Source organism: Talpa occidentalis, unplaced genomic scaffold (genome assembly GCF_014898055.3).
Source record: "Talpa occidentalis isolate TD23 unplaced genomic scaffold, MPIMG_talOcc4v2.1 talOcc4.3, whole genome shotgun sequence".
In the NCBI taxonomy this organism is placed as follows: domain Eukaryota; kingdom Metazoa; phylum Chordata; class Mammalia; order Eulipotyphla; family Talpidae; genus Talpa; species Talpa occidentalis.
The window spans coordinates 32233861-32259593 of NW_023603184.1; the positions used below are offsets into that span (position 1 = coordinate 32233861).

General features: G+C 40.4%; 1 protein-coding gene and 1 pseudogene across 1 annotated transcript in view; one reads left to right on the forward strand and one right to left on the reverse strand.

Moving 5' to 3' along the window:
* PIK3C2A (phosphatidylinositol-4-phosphate 3-kinase catalytic subunit type 2 alpha) overlaps nt 1–16727 on the reverse strand; it is an 88003-nt gene extending 71276 nt beyond the window's left edge. Inside the window, exon 1 of the mRNA XM_037522717.2 lies at nt 16607–16727. The gene's annotated coding sequence lies outside the window, so the exon portion shown is untranslated. The remainder of the gene's footprint in view (nt 1–16606) is intronic.
* A 3734-nt stretch (nt 16728–20461) lies between these two features.
* LOC119254946 (transforming protein RhoA-like) lies at nt 20462–21408 on the forward strand (annotated as a pseudogene).
* Nucleotides 21409–25733: the final 4325 nt, after the last annotated feature.

Genomic DNA, 25733 nt, shown 5'->3' on the forward strand with positions numbered 1-25733 from the left:
GCCCATTCTGAGCCCCCTCAGCCACATGAGTGATCCAAGTCAAAACAACAGAAGAAACCATCCAGCCCAAGTTCAGAGGCAAATTGCTAACTTAGAGGATAATTCTGGACTGGTTACAAAGCAATAGATAACTGATAAATTTTTTTCTCCTTCCTTTAGAAAACAAAACTGAAGTGAGTTACCTACTTCACAACGAATTTCTGTGTTTTAACTTGCCCCCCACCACTGTCATCTTCCTTCACTTGTCCTCAGAGAATGAATAGCTCCCTTTTCCTTTCTGAAGCTGTCCCCTCCATTTATATCCTTAATCCCACTGAATTCCCCTACTTCTATATCAATGATTGTCTCCCTCGCATTGTTAATTTCTCCTTTACTTGCTCCTGTTCCTCAACCATGAAAACGTTCAGACTTTCTCCATACTGAGAGAGAAAAAAAATCTTAATATACCCATTCAGACTCCAATGGCTTGCATTTTAATTTTCTCTCTTCCCTGCCAAATTTCTCAAATGCATGACCTAGAAAGTCCTTTCTTTAATCATTCTGTCCTGGAAAAATTCTCCTTCTCCTTCAGGACCCAATTCAAATACGGTCTCCTTTCAGAAGCTTTTAAGTAGCTCCTATCACGATTCATCTTTTAGCTGAGAAAATTATATTTAATTTTGTAGACTTTATGCTGTTTTTGCCTGCTTAGCAACCTTTCTTCCAAAAACTTCTTTTCTGGAATCTACTTATCTCCCTTTTATTCCTCTTAATCCACATAGGGTGGACCATCCTCCCCCTTACCCAGGCCCACAAAGAGGATCCAAGTCTGGCCAATCAGAGTTAACCCTATTGTAGTTGCTAAGATGATAGGATGTAGGTTTGGTACTGTAGTAACCATCGTTGCCACCACTTGAGGAGATGATTTCTGAGTGACTCTAAGCCACAGAGAACAGAAGATAAAGGAGATAGATTCAGGATATTACATTAAACATGTGGATTCAATCCATGCCCAAGGTCAGTTTATTCATTTATATAAGCCAATATATCACCATTTTGGTTTAAGTCAGCTGAAAATTACTTTCTGCCATGATCACCAAAATATCTTAATTAACATGGAATTTGGAATCTGTGTATCTATTCGACAGACTAAAATAAACAAGTGCAGAGATGACTCTGTTCATTATTTTCTTACCCACAACATTTAAAAGAATGTTGCCTAATAAATATGGAACTTAATTTAACAAATATATGTTTTAACAGGAAGGAAGGAAGCTTACTGGACAGTCTTAAAGAAGGGATTTCAGATGGTGTTAAGACTATGGATATACGGTAGAAGAAATGAGTCAAGTGTAATTGACTATTACTGCATACCATAAGACATGGCCTATTTTTTACAAAATCAAATGGGTTAGAATAAAACAAGATACCGAACTGTACTGCAATGCATCTTCTACAAGCATAATCCAGTTTGTTAACTGCCAAATATAAATGCCAGGAGAATACTTAATGAAATGAAAGAAGGAATGATATGATGGAAGGGAAATCTGGATTTTTTTAAGAGTGTCTGAGATACAGCTTACTCAATGGAGAATACACTTATTCCAAATATTTCAAATTAATGTCACCTCTCATTACTGACAAATATATAAAGTTAAAAAGTTTGAAATATATTTTAATAGTGCACATGGTGTTTTTTCACATCATCAGTTCATTTGCTTGCTCTGCTACTTGTCCAACCCAAAGCAGTATATGCTAAAGTAAACTCAACTCTAAGTAGCCAGTAATAGTGAGCTGTTATAGTTAAATTACCATATTTCATTTTTTCAAATGATAATTTCATATATACTCAATGGTAATAAAAGATTTAAAAGGTTACCTAAAAGTAATCAGGTGTTTCAGCTATTTTTTAATATAAGAAACAATAACAGTCTTTCACAAATTCTTCCAAAGAACAAAGAATGTTCCCTAAATATTTTACGTGGCTGGGCCTCCCTGGTGGTACAGGGATTAAAGTCAGCGCTATCAAGCTATCACCAGCCACTGGGGCACGGGTGGCATGAGTTCAATCCCCGGCCAGGGAGCTAACCCGGCCAGGGGCAACAGACCTCTCCTGATTCGCCCGCTGCTCCCCTCCACAGTGTATTTCAGTAGATCTGCCTGTTCTGCTCCCCACTCTGTCTCTGGTGAATCCTCTCACTCTCCGCCGCCCCCACTTCTGGCCCACACCCCAGTTCTTGTATGCATAAATAAAAACAAATCTTTAAAAAAATATTTTATGTGGCTACTTTTTAATAAAACTTCATTTGATGTCAAACATTTAGCAGGAAATAATTTCCTACATACTAATTCAAAATGGAAACTTCAATGCTAATGTTCCCCTAATTGAAGCTGGGGAAAACAATACAACTAGTTTTTGAATGATGATTATATACCATCTGCCAAAATTTCCCAATATAAAGTAATCCAGTGACAATCACTGGCTGTAGCTACTTTAAAATTCTTCAAAAGAGGGCAATTAAACTATTCAATTAAACTTTTGAATACAATTTGTAGACCCCAAACAGAAGAATTAATTTAAAAGCTCTTGGCTTCTCCTGTGGTAGACATTCATTTACTATTTAAAGTTAAATTTCAGGGAAAAAAAAAAAAACAACCCAGTCCTGCTATCCATCTAAATGCTGTCTGATCTTAAAATTCAAGATACCTAAGAAAACGGAGAAACGATTATTTGAGTACAACAATACAAATATTTCTTTTCTAAAATGAAAATAAATCTCAATGAAACAAATATGGCACTCCACAGAGTATAATATTATATCACCATAAAAAATAAACTTTTAGGGGCCTCCCTGGTGGCGCAAGGGTTTGTTAAAACACAACCTATGAAGCTGTCTGCAGCCACTGCAGCACGAGTTCGATCCTAGGCCAGGGAGATAACCCACGTGGCACAGCTGACCTCTACTGTCTCACCTGCTGCTACCCTCAGCAGTATATTTCAGTAGATCTGCCTGTTCTGCTCCCCACTGTCTCTGGTGAATCCTCTCACCCTCCACACCTCTGGCCTGTACCCCAGTTCTTGTGTGCATAAATAAATAAATCTTACAAAAAATAAACTTTTAAAGACCACAGTAACCATGGGGAAAATATTGCTTTAAGCAGTATATTAACTAATTTAATCCCTATGTAGTCTACTGAGGAAAATATTGCTTTAAGCAGTATATTAACTAATTTAATCCCTATGTAGTCTACTGAGTAGCTACTATTATTATCATCCTTAGTTTAAGAAAACATAATCTGCCCACGTTCATAGTAGCTAGTGAGTAGTGAAAACAGAGCTAAAGCTCAGGCAGTGCTAATTCACTATAATATATTTTTATGTTAACAGTTATCTGGAATCAGTAAGCATATAAACATCCTTATGTACTATATGCCAACTTTCTTCCTCTATTCTAGGGTTATTTATTTCTGAATTAATACATTTTATTGTCTTTTAGATTAACTTGTTACCACCAAGTGACTAACAAATTTACAATTTCTTTGAGAATATGAATTCCTATTTTATTTATCCTCTACTCTCAAAATTCTGTAGTTGTTAAATGAAGGCATCACTGACAATAGAACTTATGATGCCACTCCTTTTATGAGAGAGGAGGATGTCTACAACTATTTAAAGTCTTATTTTATAGGCTCATAGACAACACAAAAAGGCAAGAGGAATAGGGACCAAACTGGAACAAAATATTATTTATAAAAAATTAAATAATCCAAAGACTATGCAAAAAATTAAGAGAATTACATGCCAGAGTTATTTAAGCAAGGTTGCTGGATACACTACTAACATGCCAAAATCAACTGCATTTCTATATACCTGCAACACGTGATTAGAAAAAGCAATTTTCAAATATTTACAATAATATCTACAGAACACATGTATTATACATGTAACAAAACGGTATGGGAGTAATGATAAAGTTTTGCTGACAAATACTAAAGACTATCTGAATATAAAGAACATTTTTCCATGATTTTGGAGTCAAAGACTTTATTTTTTTAAAGATGCTGCCTCTACTGGAATAGATCTATACATTGAATGCAATCCCAATCAAAATTCAAACAACCTTTTAAAATTATTTTTGACAAGGTGATCGAAAATATGAGTAACCAAAAGGGCATATAGCTAATACACTCTTTATAAAGAACAAGGTTGGAGGACTTGCTCTAGCCAATAAAAGTATATTATAAAACAAACTTTACTTAAAATAGCATGGTATTTATGCAAGCAGAGACAAATCTTTAAAAAAAAAAAATGGCAATGAAGCCAGAAACAGACACACACAGCCCTAACTAAGACAAAATGGCATCAGTGAAGAGAAAACTGTCCTTTCAATAAATTATGCTGGAACAAATGGAGGAAAAATGAAGTGGGCTCCTATTTTACTCAAAAGTATAAAAATTTTTAATCAAACGAAGTGGAAATTTTTAAAGCAAGATGTAGAAAACACTAACCATAAGGCAAAAAGTTAATAAATTTTACTGTATTAAAATTCAAATTTTTCATTCATCAAAAGATCAAAGAAAAGGACAAGAAGACACAGAAAAGATACTTTTTAATACAAAACCAAAGGCTACAAATCCTGGATCAATAACTCCTGCAAATTAAATAAAAGACAATCTAAAAGAAAAATAGTAAAGATACAAACATCACAAAAGAGAAATTCAATGGCCAATAAATAAATGAAAAAGGGTTCAAGCTTACTAATTAGAGAAATACATATTAAAACCATAGTGAAACAACACTATACACATGCAACACTGGGAAAACAATTTAAATCTTCCAATACTAAATGATTACAAAGCAACGAAAAAACATACACAATGCTGGAATAAATATAAATTCACAGAATTATTTCATTAAACAGGGATTATATAGAAAAATTGAAGATATACTTGCTCGATGGCCCAGCAAGTACACCCCAGGATACATATATCCTAGAGAAATTCTTGTATATATGGCCCAAATATATGCATAAGAACATTCAAATAACTTGTCTACGTATTAGTCCCAAATAGGAAATAACCCAAATTTTTATTAATCCAGGCATGTATAAACGATAAAAGGTTCATAGTTTGCTTCAATGTGCAACACTTCTGACACCAAATGTGTTTTTCTATACCAACAACCAATTTCTCTAACTTTCCAGACACTGACTGGGCATCATACAATTCAACTCAATTCAGACATTAACTACCTAGCAGAATTAGTGTCAGACTCCACAGGTTTATAGGCTAAGTCCAACATTACTGTTCTTAGTTTAGATGCCAATCAACAAGTGTTGGGGCCCCAGGTTACCCAAACACCTGTCCAACTAGGGTACAAATTGCAGGTTCCCACAATTCCCTCTCAGGTTTGATAATTTGCTACAACAGCTCACAGAACACAACAAAAGAGCTTACTTACTATTATCACCAGTTTATTATAGAAGATATATCTCAGAATAGACTGATAGAAGGAATGCACCGACTAAGGCTGGGATAAAAGGGGGCAGTATATGGAAATTCCAAGGTCTCTCTGAAAGTGCCACCATACCAGCATCTCAATATGGTTACTAATCCCAAGTTCTCCTCTTCATTTAAGAATCTGTGGTGATTTAATTACACAGACATAATTACAATCTCCAGCTCCTAGCTCCTCACCAGAAGTCAGGAGGCTGGGGACGAAAATTCCAATCCTCTAATCATGCTCTGATCTTTCTGGCAACCAGTCCAGATTCTGAATCTATCTAGGGGTCCCAGACATAAGTCATTTCACTAGCATACAAAAGACATCTTACAATTCCAGAGATTCCAAGGGGTTTTGGAATTGCATGCTAGGAACCAGGAACAAAGACTAAACATGTCTTTCATCACAGCTCAATCAATGTATCAATAATTTTATATAGTGATGCCAATGAACAAATATAGTTATTTTTTAAAAAATGGATAAAACTCAGAAATATAATACTAAGCAAGTGGAGAGATAAAAATACACAGAATGATTCCATTCAGATGAAGCTGAAATACTAAACTACATTGTTTAAGGATACTTAGATAATGGTAAAACAAAAAAGGAGGGGAAAGATTAGGATAGTGGCTACTCATGGAAGGATTCATGATCAGGGAGAAGTACACTGGAAACTTCTAGAATACCAGCAATATTTTAATTACTAATCTAATGACTGGTTACACAAATGTTTATTTTACAGTTATTTGTTAAACAATCATATAAACTTTATGCATTTTTCTGTGTTATTCCACATTTAAAAAGATTTACTCTACATATTCTACATATTTCAAATACCACATTTCATATCTATATAATATATGGCATGTGAAAAACAACAAACACCTGTATTACAAATTGTGAGGTGTTTTATATGAACACAAATCTAACTTTTTTGAGATGCCATAAAAATATACAAGTGCTACCCTATCCCTTATCATTCGCCAGTCAATAAACTAAATTAAGAACACTGCCCTTACTCATGAAGAGATATGGGGAAAGGGTAAGAAAGACTGCAAAAAAACCTAAGAAAAAAATTATAAAATATGATTTCTCTATGATTTTCACCATATGTGAATAACTTCATCAGTACTGCATAACATGATCAATTTATATTAAAAATATTCATTGCACTTTAAAATATAAAACACTGAAAAGTAAGACATTCCCATCAATAAAAGATGATTGCAGGGGGCCTCCCCGGTGGCGCAGCGGTTGAGCGCTGGGTTGCGAAGCTGCCCCCAGCCTCTGCAGCGCCGGTTCGATCCCCGGCTGCTCCCCGGCCACCGGAGGAGGGTCCCACATGGCGCGGAGACCTCTCCTGCCGCCCGCTGCTCCCCTCAGCAGCGTACTTCGGTCTTCTGCCTGCTCTGCTCCCTGCTCTGGCTCTGGTGAATTCTCTCACCCTCCCGCGCTTCTGACTGTGCCCAGTGCTTATATAGATAAATAAATAAAAATCTTAAAAAAAAAAAAAAAGACTGATTTCTTTAAAAAAAAAAAAAAAAGATGATTGCATACTCTTGTCATTATATGCATACCCAATAAATTTACTTTACTTATTTGAATTAAATTAGAAATCCTAATTCAATTATAGCTTGTTAGGAAGTCAGCAATATGGTGTCTCTGTGAGATAGGCATAGATACGCATATAAAATCTTACAGCTTCAGGGGCCTCCCTGGTGGCACAGGGGTTAAAGTCTCAGCACTATCAAGCTATCACAGCCACTGCAGCACAAGCTCGATCCATGGACAGGGAGCTGACCCACGTGGCACAGCAGACCTCTTCTGTCTCACCCACTGCTCCCCTCAGCAATGTATTTCAGTCAGTCTGCCTGTTCTGTTCCCCACTCTGTCTCTAGTGAATCCTCTCACTTCCCTCAACTCTGGCCTACACCCCAGTTCTTCTATGCATAAATAAATAAAAAAAATTTAAATAAAATAAAATCTTATAGCTTAAAGTATCTGAACTAAGCATTTCTTCATTCCTTATATTCTTGCTACTATCCTAAATCAACCATCATCTCTTGACTGGATTACCGAAATAGCCTCCCAATCTGTCTCTGCCACCCCCCACCTTCAGACTATTTTCAACAAAGCAGCCAGTGATATTTGAAAACCTACATTTTGTCACCCCTCTGCTCCAAATTTCAACAACACCTCCACTGTCTGTGCACTTTATTTTCTCCTTAACATTTACTACCATCCTGTATATTATATATTTTCTTTATTTTACCGTCTATCTTTCCTCTCTAAATTTCATTTTTATCTCTTCAATTCACTCCAGCATCTCTAGCATCTAAAATAGTTCTCAAACAAGTTCTCATTTATGTAATTGTTAAATAAAATTAAGCCTAATGTATACCCGATCAGGACATAATTTTTCACCAAAAAGTGTAGTGTCTTCAGTATTCTGTAAGGTACTTAAGAGAACATAAAAATTGGTGGTGCAAACCTCCCTGGTGGTGCAAGGGGTTAAGATGCAGCACTATGAAGATATCTGTAACTCCTTCAGCATGAGTTCAATCCCCAGCCAAGGAGGTGACCCACATGGCACAGCAGACCTCTCCTGTCTCACATGCTGATCCCCTCAGCAGTTTATTTCAGTAGATCCGCCTGTTCTGCTCCCCATTCCGTCTCTGGTGAATCCTCTCACCCCATCCCCTGCACCTCTGGCCTGTACCCCAGCTCTCATATGCATAAATAAATCTTTTTTAAAAAGTACATTAAAATACTAGCTCAAATATACTGGGTACAGCTGAATAGGACAGAATCAGAAGGACAGATGGAAGAGTCTGACTGGAAAGAAAGAAACACCTTGGGAGACAAAAGTGATAAAGGTGGGCCTCCCCTGGTGGCACAGCGGTTGAGCGCTGGGCTGAGAAGCTGCCTGCAGCCTCTGCAGCGCCGGTTCGATCCCCAGCCAACAGCAAGGGTCCCACATAGCACGACAGACCTCTCCTGCTCCCCTCAGTAGTGTATTTCGTCAGTCTGCCTGTTCTGTTCCCTGCTCTGGCTCTGGTGAATTCTCTCACCCTCCTGCTCGTCTGACTGTACCCAGTGCTTGTATAAATAAATAAATAAAGCTTTAAAAAAAAAAAAGGCAATAAAGGTAAGGAATTAGTATGTCAATGAAAACAGGAAAACCAGGGAGAAGCAACGGCAAACAGGAGATTTACTTTTCACTATCTAAACTTTGGTAGTTTAAATATTACATTGTTTGTAAGCTTAATTATTTTTAAAAGAAGGTAATAAATGTGTAGTAGAGGAATTTTCACTTACTAGGAAATACAAAGTAGCAAAAGACTCACTCCAACAATGAAAAACAAGCTACATAAGATAAAAAAAGTTTTAAGACTTATCAGAGTAGGAAACACCAAAAAATCTGATGAGTTAAATAACCAAAAAGTGATAAACTCTTCATAGGGGAGGCAGGCCCACTGCTACTCTCACCTGAAAAGCAAAAGAGATGCACCATAGTCTGACATAATCAGAAGTCAGTCCTTTAACAAACTTTTACCCATCACATGTAATCAAGCATGCAGATTAAAATTATAAGGAGTGGCGTAGGTAAAACTGAGTGGCATAAAATGCACAGATAGCACACTAAAAGCTACGGACAGGACAGAAAGGCAGAAAAAGACATCCCCCCGAAATATGTGGACCCCCACCCCTAAAGTACAAAGAAATCAGTCACCCTCCAAAGGAAGACTGAAACAAGTGAGCAGGGAGAAATTCATCTGTGGCACTCTGTACTTTTATCTACCAAAGGCTAGGGACAAGGCAAGATAACTGAGAAAAAGATCTCCAAGGCATTACAGACCTTCACAGACAACTGCCCTCCTGAGGCTGGGTTAAGAGAAGCAAGACAAGAACTCCTGAGATACAGAAAGAAAGCAAGGAAGCAATAGAGAACAGACTTCCCAGTGACCTAAAAAGTTGGCAGCTAAGCTGCAAAACAAATTTGTGGAATCAAGTCGCTGCTCAGATCCCAAATCCTGCTAAAGAGAAAGTCATGATTCACCCCCAAGTGTTTTAACCTAGTGGTGAACTAAACCAAATTAAAAGTTGCAACAAAACACAGACCCATCTCACTTATAAATCAGAATCTTTCAATTTAGCAGTTTGACAGAATAAAGGATATTTTGGAGATAAATATTAATAACAAGAAAACTTCAGGCTCTAATGTTGTTTTACATTAGGTCTCTGACATATAATCAAAGACAATGAGACAAAGAAAAAAGAAAATATCACCCATGGTTACAGAAACAGTCAACATAAGCCGACAGAATGGTCAAAATTTTGGAATTATCAAACAGGAACTTTAAATAATGATGAAAATAATAAATGATCAAGTAAAAAAGATGGGACACTATTCCTGAAAGGGGGGGAGGGGGTGGCTGGTCCAGCAAAATTACACAATTATAAAAGAATCAAATTGTAATTCTAGGAAAGAAAACTGATTCAGAAAAGAAAAATTAATTAGATGGATTTAATAGCAAAAGAAATCATTGGAGACTTGCAGAGAGATCAACAGAAAATATCCAAACTAAAATAGGAAAAAAGAGTGGAGGTTAAACAGCATATTCCTGAGTTCTGTGGGTCAACTTCAAATGGTCTAGCATATATGTAACTGGAGTGCCAGAAGAAGACAGAAAATATTTGAAGAGAAAATGGCCAAAAACATTTCACAAGAAAGACATCACCAAACATATCTTAAGAAGTTGAGCGAAGCCCAAGCAGGATAAAAATATACTAAGGAATGAGCCTAATGGGGTCACAGAGTAATGTAGATCAAAAGATTACTAAAAAAAAAAAAATGGCTTCAGTTCTTACTAAAGTTGGGGCCAAAGACAGACTGCCTCAGGATGTGTCTCAGTGGCATGCTGATTATTTCAAATTGAAAGAAATTAAGAGACAGAAGATACAAGAATGTTTTTTGCCTAATTATCTCTCTAAAAACAGGAAATAAAAATTCTTTGTGGTGGCTCATGCAGTAGTTTAAAAGACAGCCTTCTCGCCCACACTAAGGTTTCCAAGGTCTATTTTCAAAGGGTACCTATGTAGATTAACCCTGCAAAATTACCTTTTCTTTAAATTGCAAAAATCTTTGTTTTGTCTTTCACTTTTAAATGTATTATCCCCTTTTGAAACTTTATATAACTTTACTGGGATGATGACATGATAGTTCCATTATTCTATGGATGGGCCTCCCATGTATATAATTAAAGTTTGGGCCCTCCTGGTGGTGCAAGGGGTTAGGCACAGCACTGTGAAGCTATACACAGCCTCTGCTGCACAAATTCGATCCCCACAGGCCAGGGAGCTAACTACATGGCCCAGCAGACCTCTCTGGTCTCTCCTGCTGCTCCCCCCAGCAGTGTATTTCAGTCAGCCTGCCTGTTCTGCTCCCCACTCTGTCTCTGGTGAATTCTTTTACCTCCCGCAACTCGTGCCTACATCCCAGTTCTTGTATGCATAAATAAATAAAAATCTTAAAAAAAATAAAGTTTGTCTTTTCTCTTGCTAATCTCTCATCAATTATTCTCCAGCCAAAGGCAGAGGTCTAGATAGGTAGAGATTAGTTTCTTCCCCAATACAATAAATTTTGTGGAGTTATGGTCAAATCAATCTTATTTTCTAGAGTCTGGTCTTAAAGGGAGGTTGCTACAATAAACTGATTTGTAAAATTTAACCTTTTCCTCCTAATTTAGATATGCTAAATATGCAGTTACACTTTCAAGTTGAGGCTATGACACAAATTTCCACATTGCAACCTAACATACACCATTCTGTGGATTTTTAGTGAAACATTTTTTAATAAAATCAAGAACAAGTTAAATCACCACACTCAATTATATGAAAAATCAAAATATCTTCACTCAGAAAAGTAACCCTAAAATCTATCAATACGAAATCTTAAATTTAATGTATTTCAGTGGAGGATTGGAGACACTAATATATTCAAATAAGTGTAACAGAAAGCCAAAGATGTGGGTTTTTTGCAGAGACATTTACGTGATTGTGTTATCAAGCAGGAACCCCAGGAACCCCACACCTACCTGCTCTAAATAGCTTCTGCCATACTCCACATCAAGACAGTACATACTGTAGTACATTACGACCTTTAATGCAAAGGAACTTTAATACAATTAGTAAGCAACAGAGAAGAGAAAGAATATGTAAAATAGTTGGCAAATTAAGCACCCAAAGTTACCCATCTCCTCATGGGCAAATGCCCAGCCAAAGAGGATAGGCCCAAAGTAGGGCCACTGAGGCACAAAGGCCTGCCACAAGTCTAAGGCACCTACTGATGTGGCCCTGTAGAAAAGGGGCAAAAGGGGCTCAGCACACCTGGGACAGAAAAAGCAAAAGCAGAATCAAGATACCCGTGGTAACCTCCCCACGGGTCTCTCACACACGTCTGTTTCAACCAGTCCAGGACCAAGAATCAAGTGCAGCTTCTTCACGTCTCTCTGCTCCATGTGCCTCCTGCAGGTCTCCTCCTGGCTCTCCATCCTGCTTCCTTCCTTCCTCCAGTCTCCTCTGCAGCTTCACCTCCTTTCCGCACAGCTCTACCCTTCCTTGGGTGAGGCAGGGAACCTGAAACCTCCCCCTTTCCTGGGGAACATCTGATTTGGTCCCTGTTACAATCTGATTTACCCTGATCAAAGATCTCTATTTGTTCTATGGAAAATGGACATGAGAAAAGAAATGGAAACTGGGATACCAATTAGCCGGTAATTGAAACAGCACACTGTTTCAAATAGTCTAGGAAAAAAGACAGCAGTGATTTGAACTAGGATTAAGTGGGTTGATTTAAACAAGCAAACAAATATGGTAAACTGAGACAGTAAATAGAATGGGGTAAAAAAAAAAACAACAAACAGTAATGTGACAGAATGGCTTAGTAGGGGGGATGCTATTTTTAATAGTGTAGTCAAGGAAAAGAAGAAATTGGAACTGTAACCTGACACAGGAAAAGAACATCACGGGAAATGCTAAGAGAAGAGCCTTCTTGCACTTCTTCAAAATTTTAAAGTTGGATGATACTAATCTGCCTTCTGCATTCTTTAACTCCATACCACTCTTACAATTATGCTTTACCCAGGGACTACAAGTAATTAATAAAGGGGTTAACTCTCTCATGTGGACAAAAAAGCAATGACTACAGTCATTGCTGTAGTTATTAGTGTAGCCTAATAAGTACTAGTAGTTATTACACTACCTCCAACCCTTAGGAGCAACACTATACACATAAGAGAATCACAATTAGGGTATTCATTCAGAATAACTTTCTGAGTCTGAGGATGTGTATGTTTGAAAGGGGAATAAGGAAGGGGGGACAAAGCCACAGCAAGAGGTTCCTGTTGAAAGACTTTTTACTGACAAAGCACTTTCAATCCAACTCAGAATTCCAACAGTGCTACTGCTTTGAGGAGATAATTACTGAACTTTGGACTACTTTATTGTTCATTCATTTAACATGAATCATTAAATATACCCTAAATTACTCCAATTCTAACATGACAATAGTAAGCTTTTGTATTAAATGTTATGTATATGCTTCCAACATGTTTTAAGGTAGGAAAAAATAAAACCGAGAACACCCCAAATAGGGGATAATAATGAAAAACTGACATAAGTACTTCTAGAATTTTCCCTCTTAATACCATCAATTTCTACGGCTAGCAAGATTTTATTTTTACATGACACCAACTGCATGAAGCTGTTAATTTTGTAGAGAAAATAAAGAGAACTGAGCTCAAATAATCTTAAACTATTTAATCTCCATTTGTCTTAGTTTTTCTCATGTGTAAAACACAGATCTTATCTCATAATGGCAATCAAATAAATTATAAAGAATGCCTAGCATATAACAGGCATTTTAAAATCGGTATATTACATGCATCCAATTATTGGAAACAACCATATAAAAAGGAAGTTTACTGCAAGGAAGACGTTCAATAGGGAAATACAAATCAAAACCACAAAGAGATACCATTTCACAGCTACTAGAATGACTATATATTTTTGTAATGGAAAATAAAAAGTGTTGGCAAGGTTGTGGAAAAAACTGGAACCCTCCTACTTCACTGAGATGGAAATGTGAAATTTATACAATTATAAAGTTGAATAATTCTCCTTAAAGTGCCTAAACATTCATGTGCATGCTACCATTGTGTTTTGACTCTATCTTGTCATAAATAAAACTGCAGAGAAAAGGAGGGATACAAAATATACAGAGAAGTACAAAATAAAGATCAAAAATGAACAAACTGAAAAATATCCTACAGTGATATTATTTCCAAGTAGGAGAACATAACTCCAATCAAAAAAGCATTATGTATTAATACTACCAAAATGACTAGAAATTATAAACTACTACTAATACGTTTCTTGGCAGATCTTGCCCCAAGACTGCCCACCTAGGTCTACGCAGGTATCTTTTTCCTAATAAACGTGCCCTTTCAAAATAGAAGAAAAACACTAAAACCATTTCTCATGGAAATGTTTTACCTTTTTCTCATTGCTTTTCCTTTTCACGTAGGAATCAAATTAGAAATACAAGATTTTCATATTCTAGATCTGTACCATCCAACATGTACCATCTTACTAGCAGCTACTACTGAGTGCTTAAAATGTGGCCAGTCCAAATTGAGATATAAGTGTAAAATGCATTCCAGAATTCAAAGGTTTACCTCAAAAATGTGAAATATCTTACATTTATATAGGAAAATATCCCACATTGAAATAGGAAAACTTACACCAGTATTAAGCAGCTTCCTTAATATCTCACTGATAGTATCACAGCAGGGTCTAGAAACTATTACTTCTATCCCCTCCTCATTAATGGAAGATATTCATCCTTCAAGACTCAATTTGAGCATCACCTCTCTCGTTGGATGCACTCATTCCCTCTCCATCTCCCAGCCCAGGTGACAAATCTCTTATAGTACTTTGGGACCTACCACTGCCCTTATAACCATAGTGATACACTCTGTAAGTTTGTCTCCACAGATAGCCTAGAGAACTTCTTGAGGGCAGGCTCTCTCTCTCTTTTTTCCCCCCCATTCCTGGAACCACTGCAATGTGCAGCACCCTTGCAGACTCTGTGAAACAGTAAGAGCTTTCGAAGAGTCCATTTTTACCTCTGCTCTGATTCAACTAACAAGTCAAATCGCATACCTGACTGCACTGCAGTAAACATTCACCTTTATCATTTGCCTGCCTTAAATTCTTTTTGGAATATGGCAAGTATAATATCAAAGCAACACAAGGTAAAAAGCATTTTTTTTAAAAAGTACCTTGCTCTACTGCTCTGAAAAGTTTGGTCTGATGCTCTGATAAAAACTGAGCTTTTGGGAAATTCAACATTCTTTGTGTAAGTTCACTTATTGAATGAGCTCACTAAATCAAAAACATTGTGCTAAAGAAATATTCCTCAAGAGGGAAACTGATGCAGCAATTTTTAATTAACTGAAAATTTTAGAATCATTCACAAGGCAGAAGGGAGAAACAAAAAGTATATGCTTAACATATATAGTTAATAACACAGAGTTTCTAAAATTTCTAAATGTAAGTATGTCAACTTTTATATTCCACAAAACAGGAAAAGCTGTTGAAATCTATAGAGGAAAACATTAAAATACAGTTTGCAAAGAAAACACGCATACAAAACAAATAGCAACAGATTTTCATAAGGAAAAAATTGCTTTAGAATTTATAGTTTAGGCAAAGTTATTCACGGACAAAGCTTTATCTGCACTTTGTACTCATATAAAATCCCTCTTGAATTAAGTATGAATTTTTAAAAATCTCTTTATTCAGTCACTATGCCTTATGGCAAAGGCTGTCTTAAAAGCTCTTCAGTCTAATTTGCTACTATGATGAGCACCAACCCATCCACCGCAGCAGATCTGCTAAGACACCTGGTGCAGACCTGAACCATAAATCAAGGAGGCAAAAGTATACAGTCTCTCCTGGAATCGATGTTCCTGGAACTCTGAGCAGCACTTCCTTCCCCTTTATACTGTCTTCACCATTGTTCTAACAATAGCTTTCTTCTTTTCTACGTCTCTTCTAACCTGTGGGTTGATGTTCCAGTATCTTAAACGATATTCTCCACAGAGCTTTTCTGCCTGACACCCACATGGAAAGATTTCGAGGGGACCGCTTTCACAGGTAATCCTGTTCAAAGAAACCCTCCCTCCACTGAAACCAACGCTCACTGTTCAAAATAAAAATAAAATTACAAGCTCAGCTTCTAGCGAGTTAACCCAGGGAAAGAACCACGACTACGGGCGCTCTTCCACTTTATCTCTACATTTTCCGCCTCACTTAGTTTTCTCCTCCCTCACTGCCCCCCTCAAAGCCTGCCCTCGCCCGGGGGGTGGGGTGGGGTGGGGGGCGTGGGGAGGGGAGAAGAAAAAAAATCACAGCTGGAGAATCTCGGTTTTTAAAGCCAAATCATTTCGTGGGGAACATGAGTATGTGCTTTTCCCCGTGAATTATTCGCTGTGCTTCCGTTACTCGGGAAGAGTTCCGCAAATATTTTTCATTTGACAGCCCTCTCGGAAAGACGATGCGCTAAATAAACACGCGCTGAAATCCTGCCTTCCCGGAACAAGTGGACTCGCGGCGAAGTCACACTCGCCGGGAAGAGAGAAGGGGAGACCCCCCCGGCCCCCAAGCCGCCGACGGGACGGGACGGGGCGCCGCACGGACGAGCAGCGGCAGCGCCGGAGCCGAGAAGCGCCGCACGCCCGGGACCGCGACCCGGCCCCGCCGCGGCTCCAGCCCCGGCCCCCGCGACCGGGGGGCCGCCCCCCCCCTTTGGGACCAAACTAACGCCCGGGCACCACCCCCCGCGCCGCACACAACGGGGCCCGGCGGGGCGCGGGCAGCCGCGGGGGAGCCGGGCGGGAGGGCGCAGCCGCGTCGGGCGGCGTCCGGCCCGGGGCCGGGGTCAGAGGCGGGGACCGGGCAGGGGGCCGCGGGGAGGGAGCCTCCCGGCCTCGGATCCCCCTCCGCCCGCGCAAAGCAGGGGTCCGGGCGCCCACCCCCGTCGCGCCGACCGCTCCTCACCTCACGCTGCCCGCGCCGCAGCCCCCGCCACAGCCCGAGCCGCCACAACCGCCAGGGTCCGAGACATTTTCCCCTCAGTCGCCTCGGAGAGCTTCGGCGGACTCCGCGGCCAGCCAAGCGCCACACGTCACTTCCGGCCAGGGAAGCACCGCCTTCCGCGCCCAGGCGCCCTGTGATTGGCTGGGGCGCGTGGCCTACCTGAGGGGTGGGCGGGGCTTGGGCGAGTCCCGTGAGAGTCGGGTCGCTGTAGTGGTGCCAAGGTCCGACTTCCCTCGGGATTGCCCACGACGCCTGTGTAGGGGCAGGATGAGCACAGAGCAGGTTTTCTGTGATTGGAGCAGACGGGGTAAAGGAGAGTCCTGGAGCCCTCGGTAGCTTTCTCAGGCTTTTGAGCTTTTACATGTAGTGCAGCAACCAGGTACATGGCAGGCAGGAGGCCCGCAGGCCTCCAAGCCCAAAGCAAGTCTTCTCTCTGGGCTTCTCTGGGGTTCTTTCCTCTTCCTTCTCCCCTTCTCTCGCCTGCCTCTGCTTCCCTTGGCCAATATGGCAATACTGAGCCATGGCCCACAGAAGTAAACAACACAGCATACAGCAATGTAACAACTGCAGGTGCCCCATCAGGCAGGGCAATCCTAATGGTGGAAGGGCAGGAAAGCCTGAAAACCATTTACCCTACAATCTGGATGTCTATCCCTGCAGCCCCAGGCCAGGGAAGGGAGGCCTTTGGGGACCCCAGCTGGTTACCTCTCCAGCCCCAAGTCCTAAGGCTTTGCAACCACCGAAGTACTCGCTTGTTCTCCAGCCCCCTCCTGGCAGTATTGGCACTCCCCTTTACTCAGGCAGAGGCTGTTCTCCAGCCCCCTCCTGGCAGTATTGGCACTCCCCTTTACTCGGGCAGAGGCTCCCAGATTCCTGGTTTGGGCTCCAGGCTACAGTATGATTAGTTTGTGATCGGAAGACTGAAAGGAAAAGGCAAAATATAAAATTGCTCCCTTCAACCAGCATTTACCGAGTCCAATTAGTGGATCAGGTGTTGTAGGGTGTGTAAGTAGTAACACATCACCACGTGGATTGTGTAAAGTGCATTCACTTTAATTCCTCATTTAATCCTCACAACAGGCAGGGAAGGAGGATAACCCGATAATAACTCACAACCAGAAGGTTTTTTCCTACATTTTAAAAATATCTTCACATATAATCTCTGCAATAACTTCTTCATGAGAATTAAACAAGATTATGCTTGTAAAACATTTAACCCTCAAATGTTAGATTAAAAAATTACATAACCATTTCAAGGAGAAAGAAAAAATATCTTCATTTACAGATAGTGAAGCTGCTGCTCTGTTCAAATTCAGTTCTAACTAGAATCTGTAACATTTTACAACAGATTGTCCTGAACAAAAGAGGGTGTACTTCTTCCAGAGGTTCACAATCTAATATGGTAGAATTAGACTGCAATTCTCAGTAAAATTTACCTCCAACAAACAATGGGAAAGATTCCCAATTCTTTCCCGCACTCCTTTTTCTTCCTTTCTTTTGGAAGGAGGATGTGAAATGGGTGAAGCCCCCTAAACATGCCTACAACTCCCAGGAGATGATTTGATGGAGTTGCCATTCTATAGAGATGTTAAGAAGCAACTATGATTATTCCTTGTGGCTTTGGCTACCAACTCTTGTCTAGACACCCACCCCTTTCCACTCCTAGCTTTTCACCTACTTCCCCTGAGCACCGCCCAATATACACACTTCAAGCTAATTTTACACACCCTAGAAGAATGTCCCTTAGGAACCCACTTAGCTCCACTGCATTGTTCTGCTTTATCTTCTGATCAAAGGAGGAATTTCTAAAATTGGCAGCTCTTCCACAAGTTTAAAAAGGGAGGGGAAAACAACTGGCGGGTGGGTGAAAAGTCTGGTTCCTAACTTCTGCTCCAGAACTGTGTGTGCCTTCAGAAAAGAAGGAAGAGGCTTTGAGAGAACACTGTGTCTTGAGGTAGGATTAACTGTTTGGGTTTTTGGTATCTTCTATTTTTCTTATGAGAAATATTTTCCCCAAGGTTCCAGCAGCCCTTGCTTGAATGAGTTCATTGTTGCAATTCCATCTTCAATTATTTTATTATGCTCTTGATTGGCCTACACATAGCAGGCTCTGCTTGACAAGAAGGGTCCCAATAAAACTAAAAGAAGGAAAGGGAGCCTAATGGTTCGCCAGATTTAAAAAATTAGCATTCACAAATTACCAGGTATCGAGAATCTGAACTGGTCAACCTCCCTTAGAATATCTCATCTGTCTGGCAATGGAGTTTGTAAAGACACATGTGTAAATAACTGAAACAGACTTCTACAAGAAAGTGAATACTGATGCTGCTGTCATTTGGAACCAAACAGAAGCTGTTTCTCCTCTTTTCCTTCTCCCACTAGCTCCGATATGAAGATTTTAAAGTAGAGAAAAGAAATGAGGAGGAGGCATTATATTTTCAAAGTGTTCCAATCCTAACCTCCCACTGAGAACTTCGCAGTACCACAAATATTCCTAAACATCTTCCAGTACCAAATGGGCACTGGGGAAAACGGGAGATCTTATTTTACCAGAGGTAAAAATAGTGGCTGACATTTTCTAGCATACAGTAGTGGCTTACATTTACTGCTAAGTCCAGGCCTTGCTCTTAGTGTTTTACAAGTCATTGAACCTCTCCAACAACTTTATAAAAAAGTACCATTATTATATCCTCATTTGATAACTGAGAAATTTGAGGAACAGAGAGCATGATGAACTTGCCCAGAGTCACAAAGCTACCAAATAGTCTAGCTAGGATCCAAACCTGGGTCTGACTGCAAACCCCATGCTTCTTTAACATTACACTGCCCACAACCGGCCAAGGAGATTTTAATAGCAAAGAGTTGTTACGAAATATCTTTGATAAATCTATTCCTATTCCTCTCTTTGCTTTCCCAACATTGTACCCTCCCCTAGCTAGGACTCAGCTGGGTTCTGTACCACACACTTAAAAGCAGCAGTCTCTACTTCTTAGACCTCACTGCGTAAGGTAGCTAACACTGTCACAGAGAAATGACTCCCAGAAGATTGGATGTGATGTGTGAATGGATGTGAAGTTTACAGAAGGAATAGAGAATATTTGCCCTGTAATTCTTCAATGAAAGAAAAAATATTGAGCCCTGATTTTCAATAGTCAGATAAGATAGTATGGTCTGTGATATGGGGACAGTGGTAAACAAGATAAGGCGGCCCTGTCCTCAGAGAGCTCAGGGTACAACAGGGGAGTTACACACTAAAAATATAGTTAAATAATCATTTTATTAATTAAATAATCATTTAATTATAATAAGTGGTATGAAGGAAAGCTAAGGGATCTTTGATTTAAAATGCAAGATAAAAAGGTCTTCCCTGAGGAAGTAACAGTGACTAGAAACTGGGTAAGGATGAAAGTAAAACAGGCAGAGGGAATGATGTATGGCAGACACTAAGGGAGGAACGCATATGATTCAACTGAAGAACTGAAAGACCAGCATTGCTATTGTACCAGGAACAAAGGAGAATTGATTTTAGATGTGGTGGTGAGGAAAGCAGATCATGTCATGCCAGGGAGGTCATATTAATAATTTACGTATCCATCCTAAGAGGAAGGTTTTAGGCTTTCCAGTGATCAGAATTGCATTTAAAAAAAAAAAAGATTTATCCCTTAGTCCTCTAATGACAGCTTAGCTGCCCACCCTAGTCTCTGAGCTTGTGTCTTAGGGACAGGCATCCTTGGCACAGAGAGACCAGACACAGAGTTGCCAGCGTGCCTTTCATCTGAAAGTCAAGAGATTTTATAGAACTTGTGCCACATAAGTTGTGGGTCTTGCAGCACATTTGTAAGCAATGGCTGCCATCTCGGAGGAACTGGTGATTGCCAGTGATGGAGCCTGTGGCGAGACTTGCTTGCTCATCGTCTTTAGCAGGGACCTGTTCACAGTGATGTATGTCCCCATGGTGTTTGAGAACTATGTGGCAGCTATGGAAGTGGATGGGAAGATGGGGAGTTGGCTTTGTGGGAAACAGCTGGGAAGGAAGATTATGAGCACTGGAGGCCCCTTTCCTACCCGGACACTGGTGATATACTGATGTGTTTCTCCATTGACAGTTTAGACAACAACCCAGAAGGGACACCAGAAGTCAAGCATTTCTGTCCCTGCCGGTCCATCACTGTGGTTCAGAAAAAGGATCTTCAGGGCCTCCCTGATGGCGCAAGGGGTTAAGCACCCCTTAAGCACTATGAAGCAATCACAGCCTCTGCATCACGAGTTTGATCCTGGCCGGCCAGGGAGCAACCCACATGACGCAGCAGACCTCTCCTGTCTCGCTTGCTACTCCCCTCAGCAGTGTATTTCAGTCAGTCTCCTGTTCTGCTCCCTGCTCTGTCTCTGGTGAATCCTCTCACCTCCCATATCTCTGGCCTGTACCCCGGCTCTTGTATGCATAAATAAATAAATCTTAAAAAAAAAAGAATAAGGATCTTCATAACGATGAACACACAGGGTGGGAGCTAGCCATGATGATGCAAGAACCAGTAAAGGTGGAGGAAGGAGGCAGAGATTTGGCAGATAGGATGGGTGCTTCTGTTGCACATGTTGAGCATGGAGTGAGGGCGGTTTCCGAAATGGCCACAAAAGCTGCTCTGCCAGCCAGACGTGGGAAGAAAAAAATCTGGGTAGCTCATCTTCTGAAACCTTGCTGCTGGCCCAGCCCTCATAAGTTTCATCTGAAGGGCCGTTTATTAACCGTAGTGGGTGATTACTGATGTTTTTCATTTACCCATAAATTACCTAACATTAAAAATCAGAAGTCATATTGCTACCAGTATTTAGAAGCCAACCGTGATTATTAGCAATGTCTATCCTGCGTGACCCACTGGGCCCTCTGACCATGTCCCAGTAGCCCTCCTCTGCTGCCCGCCTGATATACCAGATGCTAACTGAAGGAATTTCTTTTTTTTCTTTTTCAAAGATTTATTTATTTATGCATACAAGAACTGGGGTACAGGCCAGAGGTGCTGGAGGTGGTGAGAAGATTCATCAGAGACAGAGCGGGGAACGGAACAGGCAGACTGACTGAAACACACTGCTGAGAGGAGCAGCGGGAGAGACATGAGAGGCCTGCTGTGCCATGTGGATAGCTCCCTGGCCATGGATCAAACTTGTGCTGCAGTGGCTGCAGGTTGCTTCATAGTGCTGAGACTTTAACCCTGTGCCACCAGGGAGGGCCGGAAGGAATTTCTTAACTTCTTGCTTCCTTCTAGAAAAAGTTGGTAACTTTTGTGAATTTGGCTATAACTATTGTGTAACTAATATGTCCTAACAAATGTGTCAGCTTTAAGGGACTCTGGCAAGTCACCACTTAAAGAGTTTTACTCCTTAACAGATTTCATTGACTTAGCTGTGGGGTTGGTGTTCAGTTTTTTTAAAATGTGATGGGTCAGAGAGACCCAAGTCCATGCAGCCGTAGCAAAGTTACAGTTCTGTAGATGCAGGTTACTCTATAATTAGTGCCACTTAGTGTATGTTACCAAACATAAGTCTATCCACTCTAGGGGAAAAGAGGTTTTTTATGGCTGGGTAGAGAATGAATTTGAGAGGGGATGGCCAGAATGTGGGCAGTTCAGTTTGGCGAGAACAAGCTAGGGAAGTATGGCAGCTAGAACTCTGCATGAGACACAATAAGAATAAGGCTGACTGAGTCAAGGTTCCTGACCTTGGAGCCAAGCAAGTAAGGGATACAGACTTAGACACAAAACGATATAGTGTAATGCTAAGAGCATTACTGACACAGGAAGATCCCAGGACAAGGACAGGATAGGAATCATAGACAAAAATTTTGTTGTTCCCATGGACTGGTAAGTAAGAGGTTAAAAATCTGATGACTAGGCCCTGCCATAAATTTCCTTGGCTCATTGATTTTGTTGTTTTTACCATTTCTGAGCTATCTTTCTACAGCTTATCAAGCTGGCTGCTATGAGGGAAAAAGGAGTTGCAGACCCAAAAGAAAGTCCGACCTTGAGATCAGACTTGTTTAAACTGGGGCTGCAGGCACACAGCCCCCAAGAGATACTCGCTTTGGAGATGGCCACGAGCCCCCCCCCCCCCCCCCCCCGAGCTGCAGCTGATGGTTGCTCACAACTGCTATCAGCAAATGGACTTTAGCCAAATCCACTGTCCTTGCTTTTTCAGCCAATGAATTTTAATTCCTTTGTTCTCAAACCCCAGACCTAAAACCTGCCTACCCTTGTCCCCAACTCTTCCCAAGTCTCTCATGCCCAGAGGCGTCTCCTCTGAGCACTCTTACCTTGCTCTTTCACTAATCAATAAAAACTGACTGCTTGCTTGCCCTCACTGGTGTCTATGGAGTCCTCATTTCAATCTTGGCCAGAGGGTCTCAAGTGCCTGTCTTGGAAACAGGAACCCCTTGGTCCATCCCTCTGACTCCTGACTGGTAGAGCAATGGACAGCAGCTGGTAGTTTATCTGCCTGTTCCGGAAGGTTGGGATCAGGCTGACAGGCCACGTGCCCACTCCCCCATCTAGTGACAATACTAGAGCTATGTCTAGGCTACTCAGGGAGTTATGGGGGGAGAAGTGAGGAGGATGTAAGATAAATTAGTTATCTACTGCTATATGTCAAATTACCCCAAAACTTAGTTGCTTAAAGCAACAAAACTTCACAACCTTACAGTTTCTTTGGTGAGGAATCCAGGCCTAGTATAGTTGGGCACTTTTGCGTGAAGGTTTTCCATGAGGTTGCAGTCATATCTTTGTGAAAAAATGTACATGTAAGAATAGTTGTAGAAGCATCACTGTATTTAGTTTGCTAGGCCAGGCCTGCCATAACAAAGTACCACAAATTGACTTATACAATAAACTTAGCCACTTTTGCAGGCCAGAAGTCTAAGATCAAGGTGTTAGCAGGGTCGTCCCTCCTAAGAGTTATATGGGAAGGATCTGTTTCAGATTCTTCTCATAAATGGCTGTTTTCCCCCTACATCTTTGTGTCATCTCCCCGCCTAAATGTCTCTGACCAAATTTCTCTTCTATAAAGACACCAGTCATGCTGGAGTAGGGCTCACCCTAATGACATCATTTTAATTTGATTATCACTATAAAGAACCTGTTTCCACATAGGGTCACATTCTCAGATACTACAGGTTAAGACAACAACAAATATGAATCTGACATTATTCAACCTATAATAATCATATAGTAAGAGTGAAATAAACCTAGATTTTCATCAATAGGGCATGGTATTTCATAGCAGGTTTGGTGTATCATAAAATTAGAAATGGAAAACTATGTATCTGTTAAAAAGATGTGCTGATAAGAAAAATATCTCCAATATATTCTGTTAAAGGAAAAAGTCAATTAACCAAATAACCTGTATAATGCTAGTATTTATGATTATAAATTGGAGTGTGCTATAATAGTATAGGATTTTTATGGTGTAGGATTTGCTTTCATCTGAAAGATACAAAAGAAATTGATAGTCATGGTTATATCTACAAAGAAGACCTAAGAGACTGGGGGGTGAGCAACAGAAGGGAGCAGCTTCCTTTTTACTATATATTCCTTTTATACAGTTTGACTTTGTTACCATGAGCATGCATTACTTTCAAATTTGGAAAGAAAGAGGGCCTCCCTGGTGGCGCAGGCATTAAAGACAGCGCTATCAAGCTATCACCAGCCACTGCAGCAAGAGTTCGATCCATGGCCAGGGAGCTGACCCACATGGCACAGCAGACCTCTCCTGTCTCACCTGCTCCTCCCCTCAGCAGTGTATTTAAGCATATCTGCATGTTCTGCTCCCCACTTTGTCTCTAGTGAATCCTCTCTCTCTCTCTCTCTCTCTCATACACACACACACACACACACACACACACACACACACACCCTGCACCTCTGTTCTTGTATTCATAAATAAATAAATCTTTTAAAAAATAAAAATAAAGAAATATAAGAGAACTGAGTAATTTTGGTGAGAAATATATTTAGACTGCATTGAATGTTAATACTTTTTGATTAAAAACTGAACAATCAAAAAGATAGGGCCTTCCTGGTGGTGTAAGGGGTTAAGACGCAATCTATGAAGCTATCCGCAGCCACTGCAGCACGAGTTTGATCCCCGGCCAGCCAGGGAGCTATCCACATGGCATAGCAGACCTCTCCTGACTTGTCCGCTGCTCCCCTCAGCAGTGTATTTCAGTCAATATGCCTGTTCTGTTCCCCACTCTGTCTCTGGTGAATCCTCTCACCCCCTGCACCTCTGGCCTATACCCCGTTCTTGTATGCTTAAATAAATAAATATCTAAAAAAAAGAAAAAGATAAAAAAAAATTTGTTTGGAAGGGCTATAAAAGCAGCTTAAGAAGTATGTGAAGCTGTATAGACTCAGAGGGCCTACTGAAGGATGGGAACCTGCTTAGTTCTCACGTTATAAACCTGTTAAAAGGTTGTGGTAGGGTGCTTAAGTTTAAGTCCTTTCAGGACTTGTGTCCAAAATTTTCTAGTAGAATCCTATATTACAGTCAGTTGGGTTTAATAAATGTTGACTGAGGTCACGCAGAAACTGGTCACGTTACAGGGGAATGAAGATGAATGCAACCTTGACCCTGTTCTTCAAAAGATCACATTCTAGTAAATCCAAAAGCAGAACAGAAAAAAACCACAAAAAGCACACAAATAGAAACTGTCGATGCACTGTGGGAAAAGCTATTGTAAATTTGTATACCAGGAGCCCACAGAGGAGTATTACCTTATCTAGCAGAAGAGGAAGATGGTACAAGGGAGACTTGTACCAGGGGGGATGGTCCTGAAGACTGTGTCAGACACCTGGTGCTCAAGCCAGAGGGAAAACAAGAACACAGGCACGGAGACCTCAAAATGGCTCAGGGTATTTGGAAATATGGGAATTTAAATATTTCCAACAAAAGCAATTGTTTAAGCACCTAAAAGATATTTATCCATTTCATTAATATAGTATTTATTTGTGTTCCCTGTCAAACCCCGAGCCAACCACTTTCCTCAGGCTGCCTGGGGAGGTGCAGGGAAAACCACAGGGCAGATGAGACATGGAAGAAAGAA